Source organism: Bactrocera neohumeralis, chromosome 6 (assembly GCF_024586455.1).
Source record: "Bactrocera neohumeralis isolate Rockhampton chromosome 6, APGP_CSIRO_Bneo_wtdbg2-racon-allhic-juicebox.fasta_v2, whole genome shotgun sequence".
NCBI classification, from domain to species: Eukaryota; Metazoa; Arthropoda; class Insecta; order Diptera; family Tephritidae; genus Bactrocera; species Bactrocera neohumeralis.
The window spans coordinates 77,331,963-77,348,837 of NC_065923.1; the positions used below are offsets into that span (position 1 = coordinate 77,331,963).

General features: G+C 32.7%; 1 protein-coding gene across 1 annotated transcript in view; it reads left to right on the plus strand.

The window, feature by feature from the left end:
- The window catches only part of LOC126763094 (cysteine-rich motor neuron 1 protein), a 372,079-nt gene that overhangs the window by 278,734 nt on the left and 76,470 nt on the right, over nt 1-16,875 (plus strand). Inside the window, exon 5 of the mRNA XM_050480299.1 lies at nt 7,467-7,907. The gene's annotated coding sequence lies outside the window, so the exon portion shown is untranslated. The remainder of the gene's footprint in view (nt 1-7,466; nt 7,908-16,875) is intronic.

The following is a 16,875-nucleotide window of genomic DNA, read 5'->3' on the forward strand; positions in this document are numbered from 1 at the left end:
CGCGCAAAAGTTGCTCCCAGATGGAAGCCAAATTAAATATAAAAATACCTTAAATTCATAATACCTCTTAAGCTTGATCTCTTTCTTTAATAAGAACCTGAAACCAATGTCCATTTGAGCACTAAAAGATGTTTACCAAGGTCACACAATTAAACTAGTTATTTTCAGTTGAGGACTCTTTCCAGAAGTTCATATTTGTTTAAGACCCACGGGGGTTAAAATAGAAGAAGAAACTTTCCTCGCTCTCATGCGGGGACATATATCTGCTATGTCGGAGGCGATTCTGGAAAAGTTGAAGTTTAACCTCCGAAAGGCTTAATCTAGATTCTCGGTGCAATCCCAGCTCTCCGTCTGCAATGAGTGGTGGTTTGACTCCAAGTAGTTCCTTTGGTGTGGGTTTTAATGACTCTGCAGTGAATGGCGCTCAGTGCATGTCTAAAGTTTGTTGCGTCCGTAGTCTGGTTGGCGTACTGTTCGATGTCGTCGCCGTAATCAAGGAAAGACTTCTTGATGTTCCTACGAGTCGGCTCCGCTTCAAGCAGATGACTGCAGGGATGAGTTTGAAACTTCTTCGTTTGCGTTTCACCTCATCAAGGCGACTATATCGATGCCACGTAGTTTATGAGGGACCGGCCGATTACTTTTTATGTTGCCAACAAAATTTCTTTGTCCCTGCCTACTTTGGTAATGCCATAATCGCGGTCGTACGAGTAGTGAAGAAACATAGATAGGTTGACAGTCGGAATTTTGATTCTGATATTAAAATCGAGTCTGTACTCCTTTTCCCAGTTAGTATATATGGTTGAATTTAGTGGGTGAGAATGTCAAGTTCCCTACAGAGAAGCGTGAGAATAATTGAAGAGATAGATGCTTTCTTGCGAACATATGCTATCGATTCCATTCCTGACGTCAATATGGTACAGTCATCTACATATGAGATGTGGCAAATTCCGTCTGATGGTTGAGCGAGTTTCGAAATATAGAAGTTAAATAGTAACGTGGAGTGGACATCACCGTGTGTGTGTCTTAACCTAAATTTTTTTTCTTTATTTAGAAAGCAGGAACAGATTGCTAAGTCCAAATAAATTTTGGTGTACAACTATTTTCAGGCGCAAATGTAAGTTTTTTAAATGTTGCCTACGTTTAGGCGCTAACGGCGTTATCATTTGTGAAAAATAATCAAAAGAGGAAAGCAAGTAAAGCAGCTGCTGAAAATAAATTAATTTTTTTATAGCTATTTTGGTGATTTTGAAAACGTTGCCTACCTTCAAGCGCAAATAAATTTTTAAGAACGTTGCCTACATTAAGGCGCAAATGATATTATCAACTTCAAGTGAACCCACAAAAGCTGTTATAACGATTCTGTGCTCATATTATGATAAAAGAAATCACAAGTGCCTTATAAGTATACGAAATTTGTATGCCATAAAAAGGATAAAATAATATTCGAATGTCCAGAAAAGCAATAAAACAGACATAACAGTATTTGTCTCGACAAAGTGGCCCACTCTTCTTTTGTATGAATAATGTAAACGTCATTGTTTACGTAATTCTATTGCTAAAGATGCTGTCAGTAAGGCTGAAAAAGTAACTCGTACTTGGAGGCAAAAAAACGAAGAACAGAGAAACAACATTATGTCATGCAGATAACTAATCCTTACAATGTCACCACACAAGAATGCAAACTGCAGTGTATTGAAGTTTCACATAACCACACAAGCCGAAATTTGCCGCTAAGTTGCATGCAACACTGCGTCAGCAACAAGACTGAAAACACTATTTCCAAAACCATACATGCACGTAAAGTAAACGACCTTACAGCATGGGAAGCCGGCGATGTGGACAACAATAAATTGAATATAGCTACAAGGCTAATACGAACGTCGAAAAGTCTCCAAATCAACACTCCAGTCTACAGTGGAATGCAAGCGAAAGTGAACCGAATGGTGAAGCAGCCGCTGAGGCGCATGCGCGGCGAATGAAATGTAGGGATATTTCCACAGCCACCGCCATAACAAGGCGACACGAAGCACGGCCGTACGCGGAAAATTCATACGCCGCATAAAACCAACGGGTTGCGTGTGACGAGCGATTCAGTCGTTCATATAAAATTGACGCGTACGGTTTGTGTGGCAAGTGAAAGCGTGCGGGTTTGTGCCGCAGCTGACGAAGCAAAACAAGCGCGGAAGTACGGCGGTGTACTACGCACACACAGCGTTAAGCACGCGAACGTCAAAGCGAATACGAATACGAAGAAAAATATTAAAAAAAACGAATGCTAAAGCAGAGAACTAAGAAACAGTCATGCTAAGAATTAGTCACTTTGACGTGCAGTGCGAAATCTTAAAAAATAAATTATTCAGGAAATTAAAGATATAAAGATAAAAAGAAAAAAAGTGTATCATAAAAATATAAAAAAAACACATAAAAATGCTTAAATATAATTTTATGTAGCCTACATTCAGGCTTATGTGTTTTAAATTTATAACTACCAAGAAATACAAATGAAAAATCTCCAAAAAAAAACCTGAAACCACAACCATATGTATAACATATGCAGCGCACAAGCCAAGAAATCGATGCAACGCCGAAAAGTAGGCAACTAGTCATCGCGCACTAGTTGTATTAGCAAAAAAAAGAAGAAAATTGTACACATTAATGATTGATGGCCTTCTGCAGGCAAACTTGCGCATAAAGTGACCGCCGAGTGTTGGCAGAAGTAAGTAAATAGTTGAAGGACAGTTCATAGCAGCAGCAGCAGCGCAGGCAGTATTTCGCAACAGCTGAGCGCGCTGAAAAGTATGCTTAGCCATTTGAAGTATTTGACTTGCTGCTAACACAGTGTGCTTATTTGTGGCATTTTTAGGCAAGGCTAGGGCACTTAATGAAAGTGCTGTGTGACATAAATATTAACGATATAAATACAGTTGAAGGCCAGCAACAACAAAATTGGAAAATTTGATACAGTTAAATTTTAGAGTTTGAGGAAAGCTGATGAGTTGTTGCGTTGTCTTATGACTCACAGTGGACTAAAAGGGTTAAGATGTGGTGTGTGAGGGTCTATGTTTGGGATTGAAAACTTTAATTAGTATTTTTGAGGAATTTTAGGAATTTATATTAGAATTATTCTGATTTAACTCTTTTAGTTTATGGTTCGTTCTAGTAAATAAATCGAACAAAATCCCGATTCATACGAAGAAAAAATTCTTGAAAACATTTAAACTCTTTCTAATCATAATATTGGCATATGAAGGTAGTGGAGTGATTTCTAGCATATCTACTTGAATTTTTAATTCTACAGACCAACTCAGATTGGTCTTTTGAGTTGCACAACTTCGAACTTATGTGGATACATCCTTTCGTGTATCGAATTCAAGACGAAAATTCAACCTCAGATGTGGCTCCACGTCATTAGAAGCTTACAAATTTAGTAACGGAATATCAGCATCAATATAGAGTTTAGTAGACTTGGTTGAGCCTCTGTGCCTCCGCTGTATGTACATATGTATGTCCAAGCTTATTTTTCTTAGAACTACCTGCTTCAAAGACAAAAAAATACAAAAAGCATCAGCTTAAATATGCTGGAAATGCTTGGAAAGAAATTGCAACGCAGAATGCTGCTTGAATAAAATCAAAGCAATCAAACTGATAAACCAAATTTATGGAAACATCTTGCTCATGCTTATCGTAACTATTGTTTCATAGTTCCAAAAGTTCTTGCCTTCTTTCACTATTTCTCTCTGTCTATTTATCAGTTATATCTAGTTCACGTAGTAGTCAGAGTTTCTCTCTTCTACTATATCTAGGCGCTTCCCCCTGCTTTGTCTAACCCTTACAAGACTGAGGTTGAAACAGCCCGCAGTTGTACGTTCGATGAACTAGGAGACCTGGCAGAAACTGATATTAGTCGTCTCAACAAATTTGTGATAGGTTTAAAGTACTTTAGCGATTCATGTGACCCTTTATGTTCAATTTTAGAGGAGTTCTTCATGATCATTTTTATAGGAGTCCTATATGATCAATTTTATATGAGTTTTAGGTACTCCAATGCACCGACGTTATAAGTGTCCAAGTAAGGTCCCTGTTAGGATCGACCTTATAACGTAACTTGACCTAACCTAACCAAAGAAATGTTGTTTTCCTTTTCGGAGTTAGACCGGGGTTAGGCCTTTGGTCTATAGTCCCTATCACTCTCTCTCTCTCTCTCTTCTATGTATCTATTTATTAGTTATTCCTAGTACATGGATATTGAAAGCTTAAATTTCTCTCTACTTAATTTCGTTCAAATATGTTGTCGCTCAGCAATCGCTAGGCCCAGAGTGAGATGATTTTTCATATCGTGACCTAAAATGCAAAAAAAAAGTTTACCATCACTTTTCATAAGTTTGCAGGCGAAGGAAAAATGACATAATAGAAACCACTCTGATTCAAAAAATTTTTTGAGTTATGAAGTGGTTATATATCGGTTATATATTTTGTTACATCGGTTATATATTGGTTATATCGGTTAGCGGAAGCATACAATTTTATGCATAAGAAATGAAAAGCTCAATTTTAATTTTTGCTGATACGTCTTTGGTATTTTAGGTGAAGAAATATTGCGAAAATTTTTATTCTGCATATTCCCAACTCAAAGTATAATCTAGACTCGCCATTGAGTACAATCCCCCCTTGGGAGCTAGAAAATAAACGGACTCATCGCAATTTTAATATGTGGCAAAATATCCTCAAGTATTATTAAGAATCTATGTTTGTTGGACAGTTTATATATTTGGATACCTTTCTCTACTCCGATATGCACGCTTCCGTACCATAACTTTTATGAACCCTCCGCTAATATGCCAAAAAAAAATATATTTATGTTATTAATCATCGAAATAAATATGCCTTAAAGTGATTGCTCTCTATGTGTGCGTCTTTCAGTCACTTGTACATAAGTTTTAACAAAGAGGTTGAGCGGCGATAATGTAACCGGCAGACAAATTTGATTAAGACTTCATTTCAGTGATACGAAGGCAGCCAACAAAATCAGCGGCAGAAAAGTCACTCGAGTAATATGACTGCTAACGCTGTTAAGAGCGGTGGGGTTCACGGGAGCTTATGTGTGTGTGTGTGTTATATTTGAAGAAGGTGACAGTCGCTCCCGCTGTCAGTGATGAGCTGTAGCACTTAGCTACATTATATACATATATGAAAATGCTGCCTGCGGCGCGCTGCCAATTTGCGCTGTTTGACACGTCAAATATATGAAGTTGTAAATATGCATGTGCTTGTGTGTGTGTGTGTTTGTGCGAGTGTGCACAAATCATCGATAAATAATTTATAAACACGTCTTAGGGCGCGCCACGGTTATTTGCACGCAACCACAATCAATGACTCGTTGGCACGTTGTCTGCATGTAAAATGAGTTGCCACGTTGATTGCACGCCTAAATGTATGTTTCGTCAGGCAGAAAAAGTGTAAGGAAATATATCAAAGTCATAGTCGTATGATTTATGTGAGCAATCAGCTGTGCAGTAAGATTAAATATGAGAGCGAGTAATGAAATTGAGGCAGGAAATGGTGCAGAAATAGTAAGGCGTATTATGACGCATTAGAATGTGGGAAGCAGCACACAAGGAGCGCAATAAAAAATCTATGTATATATTTGTTTATTACTGCAAATATAAAATTTTTTTTGGGAAACATATGTATGTAAATTAACAGTACAAAAAATTTGCAATTTTTTAGCTTATACAAATATCAGAATAAATTCTATGAAGCTGCTTTGATAGAAAACATAAAGGTAGAAACGCTTCTTGTAGCAAAAATGTGCACTTTTAAGGTTTCTTCTAACATTTATAAAATTAAATATTTTTCTTTGTTTAAAAATGCTTTTGAAAACATTTTTTTAAACATTTCTAAGCAAATCTGTTCATATTAAGTTAAAATTAATTTTTTAAGCGTTTATATGGGTTTCCTCGGTTAAAAAACAGCCTTTTTTCGAAAATTTTTTTCTCATATAAAAAATTAAATATTTTATTAAATTTTTTATTATTACAAATATACACTATTAAGAAAGAAATTCTGAAATTTTTGGAATATTTTAAACTCGGCCATTGCCACGCCATTTCCGGTGATTCCGGAAAAAATATGCTCCCCTTCAGGATAAAAGGATCATCTAAAGTGAAAAAACGTGTTTTATTTCAATCTTTAACTAAGAACTTGAACGAAGGAAAAAAAACTGAAAATTGGATTTTTGGCAGACATTTTTACAAAAACATTGAAATTGCAGTCTAAATATCCGAATATTTTTTTCAAATCGTTGCAATCAAAAAAAAAAAAACTTCTTCCAAATCCTTGAAATATTTATCTCAAAGACCTGTGTAAAATTTCATGAAGATCGGTTGAGTAGTGCTCGAGAAATCTTTCCAACCGACTTCAAAACCCACAGTTCCGAGAAAAACGCGTTTAAACACGGCGCACTTAGGCTAGCCAGCCTCGACCACACAAGTTCTCAAGGCTGTTTATCCGAAACTATTATTCAGATCACCTTGAAAATTTGAGACAATATTCTAGAGGTGTTGTTGAATTTAATAAGGCAATAAATAAAATATCGATCAATAATTAATATTAAATAAAGAATACAAATTAATCGATAAAAAGTTGAAACATCAAAATATTGATGAAAACAGTTCTAAAAAGGAAGTTAAAATTGTAAAATTTCGATGAAAACTGTTTGTAAAAAGCAATTTTTAAATTTAATTAATATTAATTAATCGATAAAATATATCAATAGAAAATTAAATTCTCAAAATATCGATGAAAACAGTTCTAAGAAGCAACTTTTAAATATAAAGAACATTAAATAATCGTTAAAATGTTTTCGATAAAAGTTTAAAATCACAAAATATCGATGACAGCAGTTCTAGAAAGCAATTTTTAAATTTAATTAAAATTAAATAGTCGATAAAATATTATATATCGATAGAAAATTAAAATAACAAAATATCGATGAAAACAGTTCTAAAAAGCAACTTTTAAATATAATTAACATTAAATAATCGATAAAAAATTTCGATAAATGATTAAAATCACGAAATATCGATGTCAGCAGTCTATAGAAAGCAATTTTGGATTTAATTAACATTAAATAGTCGATAAAATATGTCAATAAAAGATTAAAATCACAAAATATTGATGACAGCAGTTCTAGAAAGCAACTTTTAAATTTAATTATCTTTAAATAGTCGATAAAATATATCGATAAAGAGTTGAAGTCTCAAAATATTTTATTTATATAATAATATTTATTTGAAATGTTCAAAGTAAAAATTTGTTATTATAAAAAACAAATATTTTTTAATATTTTAGTTTTCATGAACTATCTTTAAATATAAACATTTAACTCAACTTTTTATACACCTAAAAAATCACCAAACCTCTTACTAACATGCTTTCTTACTTGTATTCTTCTCATTCAACAGGGTAGCTGGCACTCCTCTAGGCGCAATTTCAAAAATCAAAACTGAAAGTATGTGTAATAACAACAAAAATAAAACACAAAGCTCAAAAATATTGCATGAAAAATGAAACTAAACTAAACAAAAGCGAAATGTGTAGCAAAAAGTAATAAAGTGCGTGAAAGAAATAAGCGAGTGACACTGTCTAATACAAATACCGTTACATACAAACTTGTATCAGTAAATCGTGGTGCTTTGTAAAAGTTAAACTTCATTTCAGCTGTCTGTGTGTGTTTTCGTGTAAAAGTGCAGAATTTTTATCTATCTCATGCCACCGCTATCATGAGCAGACATCGCTGCATTGACATGTTTGACATATTGTGCTGTTATTTTGTATTTGCTTTGCATGCTGTTTGACAACAAAAGCAAAGACAACGCCCAAGGACAGCAGTGATTTTTATGCAGGTGAGTTTGAATTTTTAAAGGAAAGAAATTTAAGCAAAAACTATATTGAAATAATCATTTTTATTTAATTTTTTATATATAATGAAATTGTTTCAAAATACTCTGGGAGATATTTTTAAATATTTTTCTCTAGCAAATATTAAAATTTATGAAATACTATATCTATATATCTATAGCTATAGATCTGAGGAGGGTCCTTCTCTATTTTTTTCAATTAAAAAGCCATAGGCAGTTCACTTTCTCCAGCCTGTTTTTCTTTAAAGAGATAGGCTTTTAATAACTACCAAGTTTTTATACCCAATATAGTGCATATTAAAATCATGATATGTGTAAGAGCCCGAAGGAAATGCCAGACCTTTTTTTGTATATATAAATGATCAGTATGATAAGCTGAGTCGATGCAGTCAGGTCTGTTCGTCTGTGTATATGTATGTATAGACGCGAACTAGTCCCACAGTTTTTGAGCTATCGCTCCTAAATTTTGCACACGGTCTTTTCTCTCCAAGAAGTAGTTCATTTGCTAAAATCACCGGTATCGGAGCAGTATAGCATATAGCTCCCATACAAACTGACCCATCAAAATCGAGTTATTGTATGGAAAGCTTTTTTATTTGACAAGATATCTTCACAAAGTTAGCGCAGATTGTTTTCCAAAGCAACGATTCAATAATCTGAGATTGAACGAATAAATGTCGTTGGGTTTTTCTGCTAATTTTTCCCAACGTAAAAAACACCTATCTTGTTCTTATTTAATTAGGTTTTGATGTACAGTCTTGATTAGTTCATCTTGGATGGAACATCGTATGAAATCTATTGTATTTGTGAAGCATATTGTAGCTTCTTTAAACCGAAGTTAGCTTTGTTTTTTGTTTTGTTTCGTTTGTTATCTCTTTTCCACTATAATTCTGTCAGAAAAATATATGACCCAACAATCAAAACCTTATGAAAAACAAAATTCTGAGAGCAATTCCAGCTGATCCTCATTATAAGCTAACTGTATGAAAATTATTTTAATTTTTGTGTCCTGTTCAAATTTGATCATAATATATATATTTTTTTTAATACTTTAAACCTTTCAAAAAAATAACTATTTTTTTAATAAAACATATTTTTTATTATTGAAGGGTTGTTAAAAACTCTTAAAATGTTTATAAGACATGAGATATGGAGAACAAGAAATCTTTTCATCATTCTCTCTAATATAGTATAATGTTGTTAGAAAAATATTATCAAAATTTCCTATGGATTTGTAAATATTTAAGTAAATCAGGTTTTCGCTTATATCGAACAAAGTAGTTTGGAAAAACTGAACGAATCTCGGTAGCTCTGTGTGGGCAACAATTGACTTCGGCACTGAAACATAGCCCTTTAATACTATTTTCACCTCAAAAATAAAAATTGATTTTACTTTTGAGATCTTTATGAAGTCTTCAGTTTAAAAACATATTTTTATAGAAAAAATAAAAATAAAAAAGAATATGGTAACAGCTAAGTGAATAGAAATTAGCACATATCGTCAACTAAAATTCAAATCAACGTAACATAAAAAAATTGAAATTGAGTTCTTGATTGCTTACGATTCACTACATCATATTACATATATGTATGTAGCAAAAAAATTTCAGCTGCCGCTGTCGGGTATAACCAATACATAACCAATTTATAACCACTATATAACCTTTTTATAACCAATATAGAACCTTTTTATAACCAAAAGTCAAATTTTCCTTCAAATTGAGTGGTTTCAATTATATCGTTTTCTTTCGCTTGTAAACTAATGAAACATTATTTTGATTTTTTGGTGACTATATGCGATAATTGTTTTCTTAAAACCTGGAAATCCTAGCTTAGTTAAGCCCCACTACTTTCATATTACCAATGCTTAGCAAAAAGTTTTAAATTTCTTTCCTTCTTCTAAACTTATGTCCATTAATTTTAATCTTTATATACATATATACACTCATAAATATACAGAATTTATATAATAGTATAATATTTAATCTCCACTCAAACTAAACCCTGCCAATTCACCTAAAATTCTCACTACGCAATCTGGCCGGTGTCCCTGGTGAATTATAAAAATACAAAATAACAAGAACTACGACAGAATCAGTGTTTTGAAAAGTTTTCACATCACCTGCTAACCGCTCACTCGGAAAACCAGCAGCGAATTAGGCGCACGGAAGCATGGCAACCTTCAACATGAATTTCCTGCTCATTATAATTTAATTTTTTTTTTGTTATTTCGCATTCATGCGCTCATTAAAGCACAATATTTATGCTTTAGCAACTCAACATTAATTGCGGTGTGAGTGCGGTGTGATGCTGGTGTAGGCAAAAATCGATAAAAGTTGAATGAAAGCGTTGGAAGAAAATGTCACCGCAGCATGGTTGCGCCATAACATAAAACTCAACGCTTATTTAACGGCTTAAAGGTATTAACTGAGCATAAGTCATGTTGTAAATTTAGAAATGAAAGCAAGTCGCATACTTTGTTGTTGTTGTTTACTTAAGGAATTATAAAAGTGAAAAAGATAATTAAGTTTGTACATAAGTAAATATTTACGGATTTACATATGTGTGTTTATATATGTGTGTATGTGTGCAAATTTAAAGCTGTAGGAAATACTTAAATTTACGCCTTGAGCTATACTTGTATGCCTTTGCTTGCCTGTGCTGCACTTCAAAGCAGGTTACGTATACGCCCCCGTCGCTGGCATGTCAATATTTGTTTAATGTTTGATGAAGGCGCACGTTTGTTGGCTGAAATCGTTAAAAGCTCATTGTAGCGCACGTTGAGAACACATATGGGAATTGAGTGAGACATAGCGGCATTGATGTAGATATATGTACATACATACTTACATATATGTATATATACATATAAACATCTGTAAATATATACACTCCATTGTCATCAGCTGTTATTCTCACATCTGGTCTATAGGCAGTAAAAATCGTTTGAAGCCAGAGTCAAAATTAAATGACAAAAGAATTTTAAAATGTCCTTGAGGCATTATAATAAATAAATACTTTGAGTGGGACTTTTTGTGTATTGACTTCGGTACTTGAATCGCTGAATAATAACAATATTCACATAAATCCGCGGCAGAAAAAGTTTAAAATATTTTGTAGACACTTCCAACTTGTCTCTGTTGTATATATTCAAACACCATTCAAGATTTTTACTGTGGAATTTTTCTCTAACACCCTAATTGTTCATTTTCATTTGTCGCATGTCGCATTACAGCTCTCTATATTATCATACATAATTATATGGACGCTTTTTTATAGTAGTGGGAAGCATCGAAAGCCGGAAGCTTTGGCCCGCTAAACCTAACCTTCTCCCAACTCAAGACTCTCTCACGCAACCACCAGATAAGGTATTACTTGGAGTGACAAGACATTTTACGTCGCCTCTATAGCACGGACGGACTGACGCCTGTTCTATTATGTTTAGAAACTGAGGACAGTGGAAAAACACGTGTTCAGAGTCTTTTATGAACTTCGTACACATCGGACTGAAATCATTTTGAAAATTGTGTAGATAGCCTGTGAAGCACCTATGCCCGCTTAATATTTGTGTCAGTCGGAAATCCAGGTCTCCATGTTGTCTAGTTATCCGCGTATGGATGTCAGGTATAAGTCTTTGGGTCCACCGTCCTTCGGTTGAGGTTTGCTATAAATATTGCATGTAAAATTATGCTCTTTTTTGTCTCCATTCTCTTTTTGATTATATTCTTATTATATTATTCTATAATACGCGCTGACAGTGCAAATAATCTCGTAAATCCGTCTACCTGGATTTCTATGTATTTCAGCTGCTTCGCTGTATATAGTTCTTGTTCCTCTTATTGCTGTGAGTCTATGCAACACATTTATAGGTCTGGAATACGCTTTTATGTCTAGTGCGTGTATCCATACTGGAGCAGTATTTAGTATTATTGAGCTCATCGCTTTTTCGATTAGAAGTCGACGGTTGGAGCACACACAGCCTCTATTTGCCGTCATTCTTGTTAAGGCATTGTAAATTTTATTTTCTTTATTTATTATAGCTGTCATACAAACATATCAATCCAACTCAAGTTGTTGTATGGAAAACTCTTTTATTTGACAAGATATCTTGCCGAGATTTATTATACGTTACTTTCAAATATAATGCTACAATCTGTGAAGGAATTGTTTAGATTGGTCAACTATAGCGTATAGCTGCCATAAAAACTGTGCGATCAAGGTCAAATTCTTGTATGAAAAACTTTTTAAGCTGGCAAGATATCTTCACGAAATTTCGCATAGGTTATAATCTTAGGCATGGCTACAATCTCCGAAGAAATTGTTTAGATCGGATAACTATAGTCTATAGCTGCCATACAAACTGAACGATCAACGTCAAGTTTTTGTATGAAAAACGTTTTTATATGACCAAGTATCTTAACAAAATTTAGCATAAATTATATCCTTATGCAGCACGATAAAAAATTGTTCAGATCGGACAACTATAACAAATAGCTGTCATACAAACTGAGCGATCCGACTCAAGTCCTTGTATGGAAAACTTTTTCATTTGACGAGATATCTTTATGAAATTTGGCTTGAACTATTATCTGCAGCAGTGGCGCAATTTCCGAAGAAATTGTTCATATCAAGGTAATATAGCATATAGCTGTCATACAAACTGAACGATTTAGGTCAAGTTCTTGTATGAAAAACTTTTCTATTTGACAAATTGTCTTCAGGAAATTTCACATATTGCAAAATTACAACACACAGTTGTCATATAAACTGAAGGATCCAACTTAAATCGTTCTAGGGAAAACTTTTTTATTTTACTTTCGCTTTAAAGTAACATTACCTTGATTGTGAAGATTCCCAGCAGGAAAAGTTTTTTGTGTCAAAGAAGGTACAAGATATAGAACACAGCACAGCACACTCCCGCAAGTGTTAATTCGTTTATATACATATATGTGCTTGAAATAATTAGTACCTTAAACTAAATACTAACTAATGACACTTTTCTGTACTTCTCTGTATTTATTTTTAGCCCTAACCACAAACTTCTGCTGAAAAGCTGTGTCTGTTTTGATAAATTATGTGTCTGTGATTAAGCAAACATTTCATATTTTATACAATCATATACCAACATTACTTTAATGCATTTTCACTTATTTATCTGCCTTTGTGCACATTTTCGTCCCTTTAACTCATGCCCTTTGAACTTTCTCTCACAACTCTCTCTCTATTCTACGCACATCAGCTCAAGCATTGTCATAATTGTCATTCAAACATTCACACACTTTCTCGCTAGCCTTTCAATTGTATTGCGGCACACATGTGCCCATAACGGTATAAAATAGAAATCCATCAGTCCTTCTGTCACCGCAAATAAATCAAAAAATGAAGCTGCCGCGCCGTAGTAAAAAATGATGCACACCAATGGTGTTCGAAAAATAATTGGCTTTGTTTTGTGTGAAATTACATTGCGTAAGGCAAATCCTAAGACAGACAGACGCACATAATGCAATGTGTAGACCCTTTTTACTTTTACACTTTCAGCTATTTTTCGCATTTGAAAAATGATGGCCAGCCTCCACGATTGACACTGAGGGCACAATTCTATTAAAAGCAGATAAGCGGCAAAGTAGATTTTGACGAAGTTTGTTGTGCTCTTGTTTTTCTACCTCCTTCTTCTTCCACCTTTACTTTACTTTACGAAATTACTCTTCTTTTTTTTGTTTTTTTTTTTTTTGCAAACTACTTTTATGCGTTTATTTGTTGTTTTGACATTGTTGTCCTTTGTGCAGTGCTGTGTTGTACATATAAATTGGTTCGGGCTCAGGCTCCGTGTTGTGTTGTGTTTGGAAGATACTTGTATAATGAAAACCTTTTTGCACTTTGCTTGTGGAGAAAATGGTTGGATCATTACTCATGCCTTTGTAAGCAAGAAAAATGGTAGAAAGGAAAATAAAAGTAAAATAAAACTAAAACTAAAAGTAAGAAGAAAGGTAAAGTATGGCCTGTAGCTGCTCGTCTGTTCACTTTAATTTGAGTTCGATAGCTGTATATACTCTTTGGAAAAAAGTTTGATTTTTTTATGCAAAATGTTAAACACACTTTATCTGCGTGAATACAACCCTCAGGTGGCAACTCCAAAAATTAATACATTTCATCTTATTTTATTCCAACTTAAAATGAATGTATGTTTTATTATTGTTGGTTATTAAAATAAATTAAATCAGGTGGCAACTCCAAAAAGGTATAAATATTTGAATTTAAGTTAGGTGGCAAGTCCAAAAGAAAAAAATGTATTGTATTAGCATTTATTTTATACTAATTTAATAATTTTTTTTTAATTAAATAAAAATTAAGTCATGTGGCAACTTAAAAAGTTAATAAATTTGATTTTATTTTATACTAATTTAATAATTTTTATTTTTTTTTAATTAAATAAAAATAAAGTCAGGTGGCCACTCCAAGAAAGTAATATACATATTTTCAACTTAAGTCACGTGGCAAGTCCAAAAAATAATATATTAGCTTTTAGTTAATACTTTCTTATTTTATTCCATTTCTTCTTGTTTAAAAAAATTTTTTATCGGGTAGCAACTTCGAAAAAGTAATATATTTTTAATTTAAGTTAGATGGTAGGTCCAAAAAATAATACTTTATTTATACTTTCTTATTTCATTCCATTTTTTAATAAAAAAAAAAAAAAGTCAGGTGGCCACTACAAAAAAGTTATATCTTTTAAATGTAAGTTAGGTGGTAGCCCCAAAAAATAAAATATTAGCTTTTATGATATATTTTCTTATTTAATTTTTTTTTTTTTAATAAAAGAAAATTGAGTCAGGTGGCGACTCAAGTTAATAATGCATTTGATTTTATTTTATATAAACTTGAAATTTTTTTAGTAGTATTTTCCCTAATTAAAACAAAATAAATTCAGGTGGCAATAATATATTTTTTATTTAAGTTAGATGACAAGTCAACAAATTTTTAATATGCAATTCAATTTCAATTTTGAACTTTCTTATTTTATTAAATATATTTTTTTAAATAAAAATAAATTACGTCATTTGGCAACTCCAATTAATAACACATTTGTTTTTTAAACATACTTTTTTAAGGTCAGGTGGCAATTTCAAACAAGTAATAATAATTACTTTAAATTTAGTTTAGGGCGCATTTCCAAAAAAATACACATACATATGTATGTATGTTGATACATACATATGTATATTTTATATTTTCTACTGTCTTGTTTTATTATAATATTTTTTTTAATAAAAATAATTTAAGTCAGGTGGCAACCACAATTTATAATTAATATATTTATACTAACTAAAATATAATATTATTTTTTTTTTTAATTGAGAAATATAAAATTAAGTTAGGTGGCAACTCCAATTAATATAAAGTTTGTTTTTGTTTTATACCTATTTTTTTAAGGTCAGGTGGCAATTTCAACAATGTAGTATTTATTATTTTATTATATTTTTTAATAAAAAAATTTAAGTCAGGGGGCAACTCAGAAAAAATAATTTATTTTAAGTACTGTTTATTGTAATCATTAAAAATGTGTATTTTCAGGTTTTATTTTTGTAAATTCTATTGGTATGCACGCTTTCGAGCTTAAAAATTTTCATATCTGGCATTTTTCATTCCAGTTTTCACACGCCCACATGCAAACCAAAACGTTTCCATTTGAAATTTTACAATAATATTTTGTTTTAATTACAACATAGATGCGAGTATAGCAATAATAACTATTTTCACTGACATTACTCATACGCCAACGCTTACCTTTTGTATACGCAATGAAACAACTTCCCGTCTCACACTACGAAGCGGACAGCTGCTACAATACAGACATATACTTAGATATGGGCGTGTGGCTGTTTCAGTGCCTGAAAATTTTTCCATTTTCTTAATATAAATACATTAAAAATATTTTCCAAATAAATTATGCATTGCACTTCAATCAGAATTCCTTTTTCAAATAACTCATACGCCTTGTCTAACGCACTTTTACCATCACAAATACGTCAGCAACTATTCAAACACACTCCAAAGTAAATAATATATTTAGCGTTCAATAAAATACACGTACGTATCGCGACATGTACATCTATAAAACTGACACATAACTATCAATTAGCCCCCTCAGCTATGTACGCACATTCCACTGATTGTGCGAAGTGACAGCCGAATGTGAGAATTTTATTTATCCACGTGTCATTTTGCTCCACTTATCGCTTGTTTGAATATAAGAACAAACAGTAAAGGTAGTAATAATACGCATTTATATACATATGTACATCAATAAATACAAAAGCATTGGCCATGAATTCATTGCTGAGAAGGCGAGTAGTATTTAAGTAAACAACATATAAAACACATGAAAATAACTAGGGAGCGGGCATAGTGATTGGCGCCAATAAAAGCAATAATGTGTTGTCAACATGCAATTGACATTATAATGACAATGAGGGGAGCAAATATGTGCTACATATGATATAATATATTTCGACAAATGATAGGTAATATTTCAAATAATGTATTTTGATACTCACGGGTACTATTTCTTATAAAGACAATGATAGTTTAAATATCCTTAAGAGTTTGGGGTTTTATTGATTTGAATAATAGATATTTGTAAAGCTTTTTTGGAATTTAAATAATGTCTTGAGTTTATGCCGCGTATAAAATTCAAAAGCTGGACAATGAAGCAGAAAATGGCTGGATGCTATCTCCCCTTCTCCCACACAACTTTGACAATTTGCGTCGGCCTCACTTTTAGCTTTACAACATGAAATCTGATTTGGACAATATCCAGTAATAATACCTACAATGGTGTCAAGTTGAAGTTTGTTAAGGAAAATTACTTCAGTAGATCCCTCACGTTCTGCTTTATGCCAGAAGAATCGTGCAATCGCACAGAGACTGTTCGCCGACAGATGATCCAACTTGT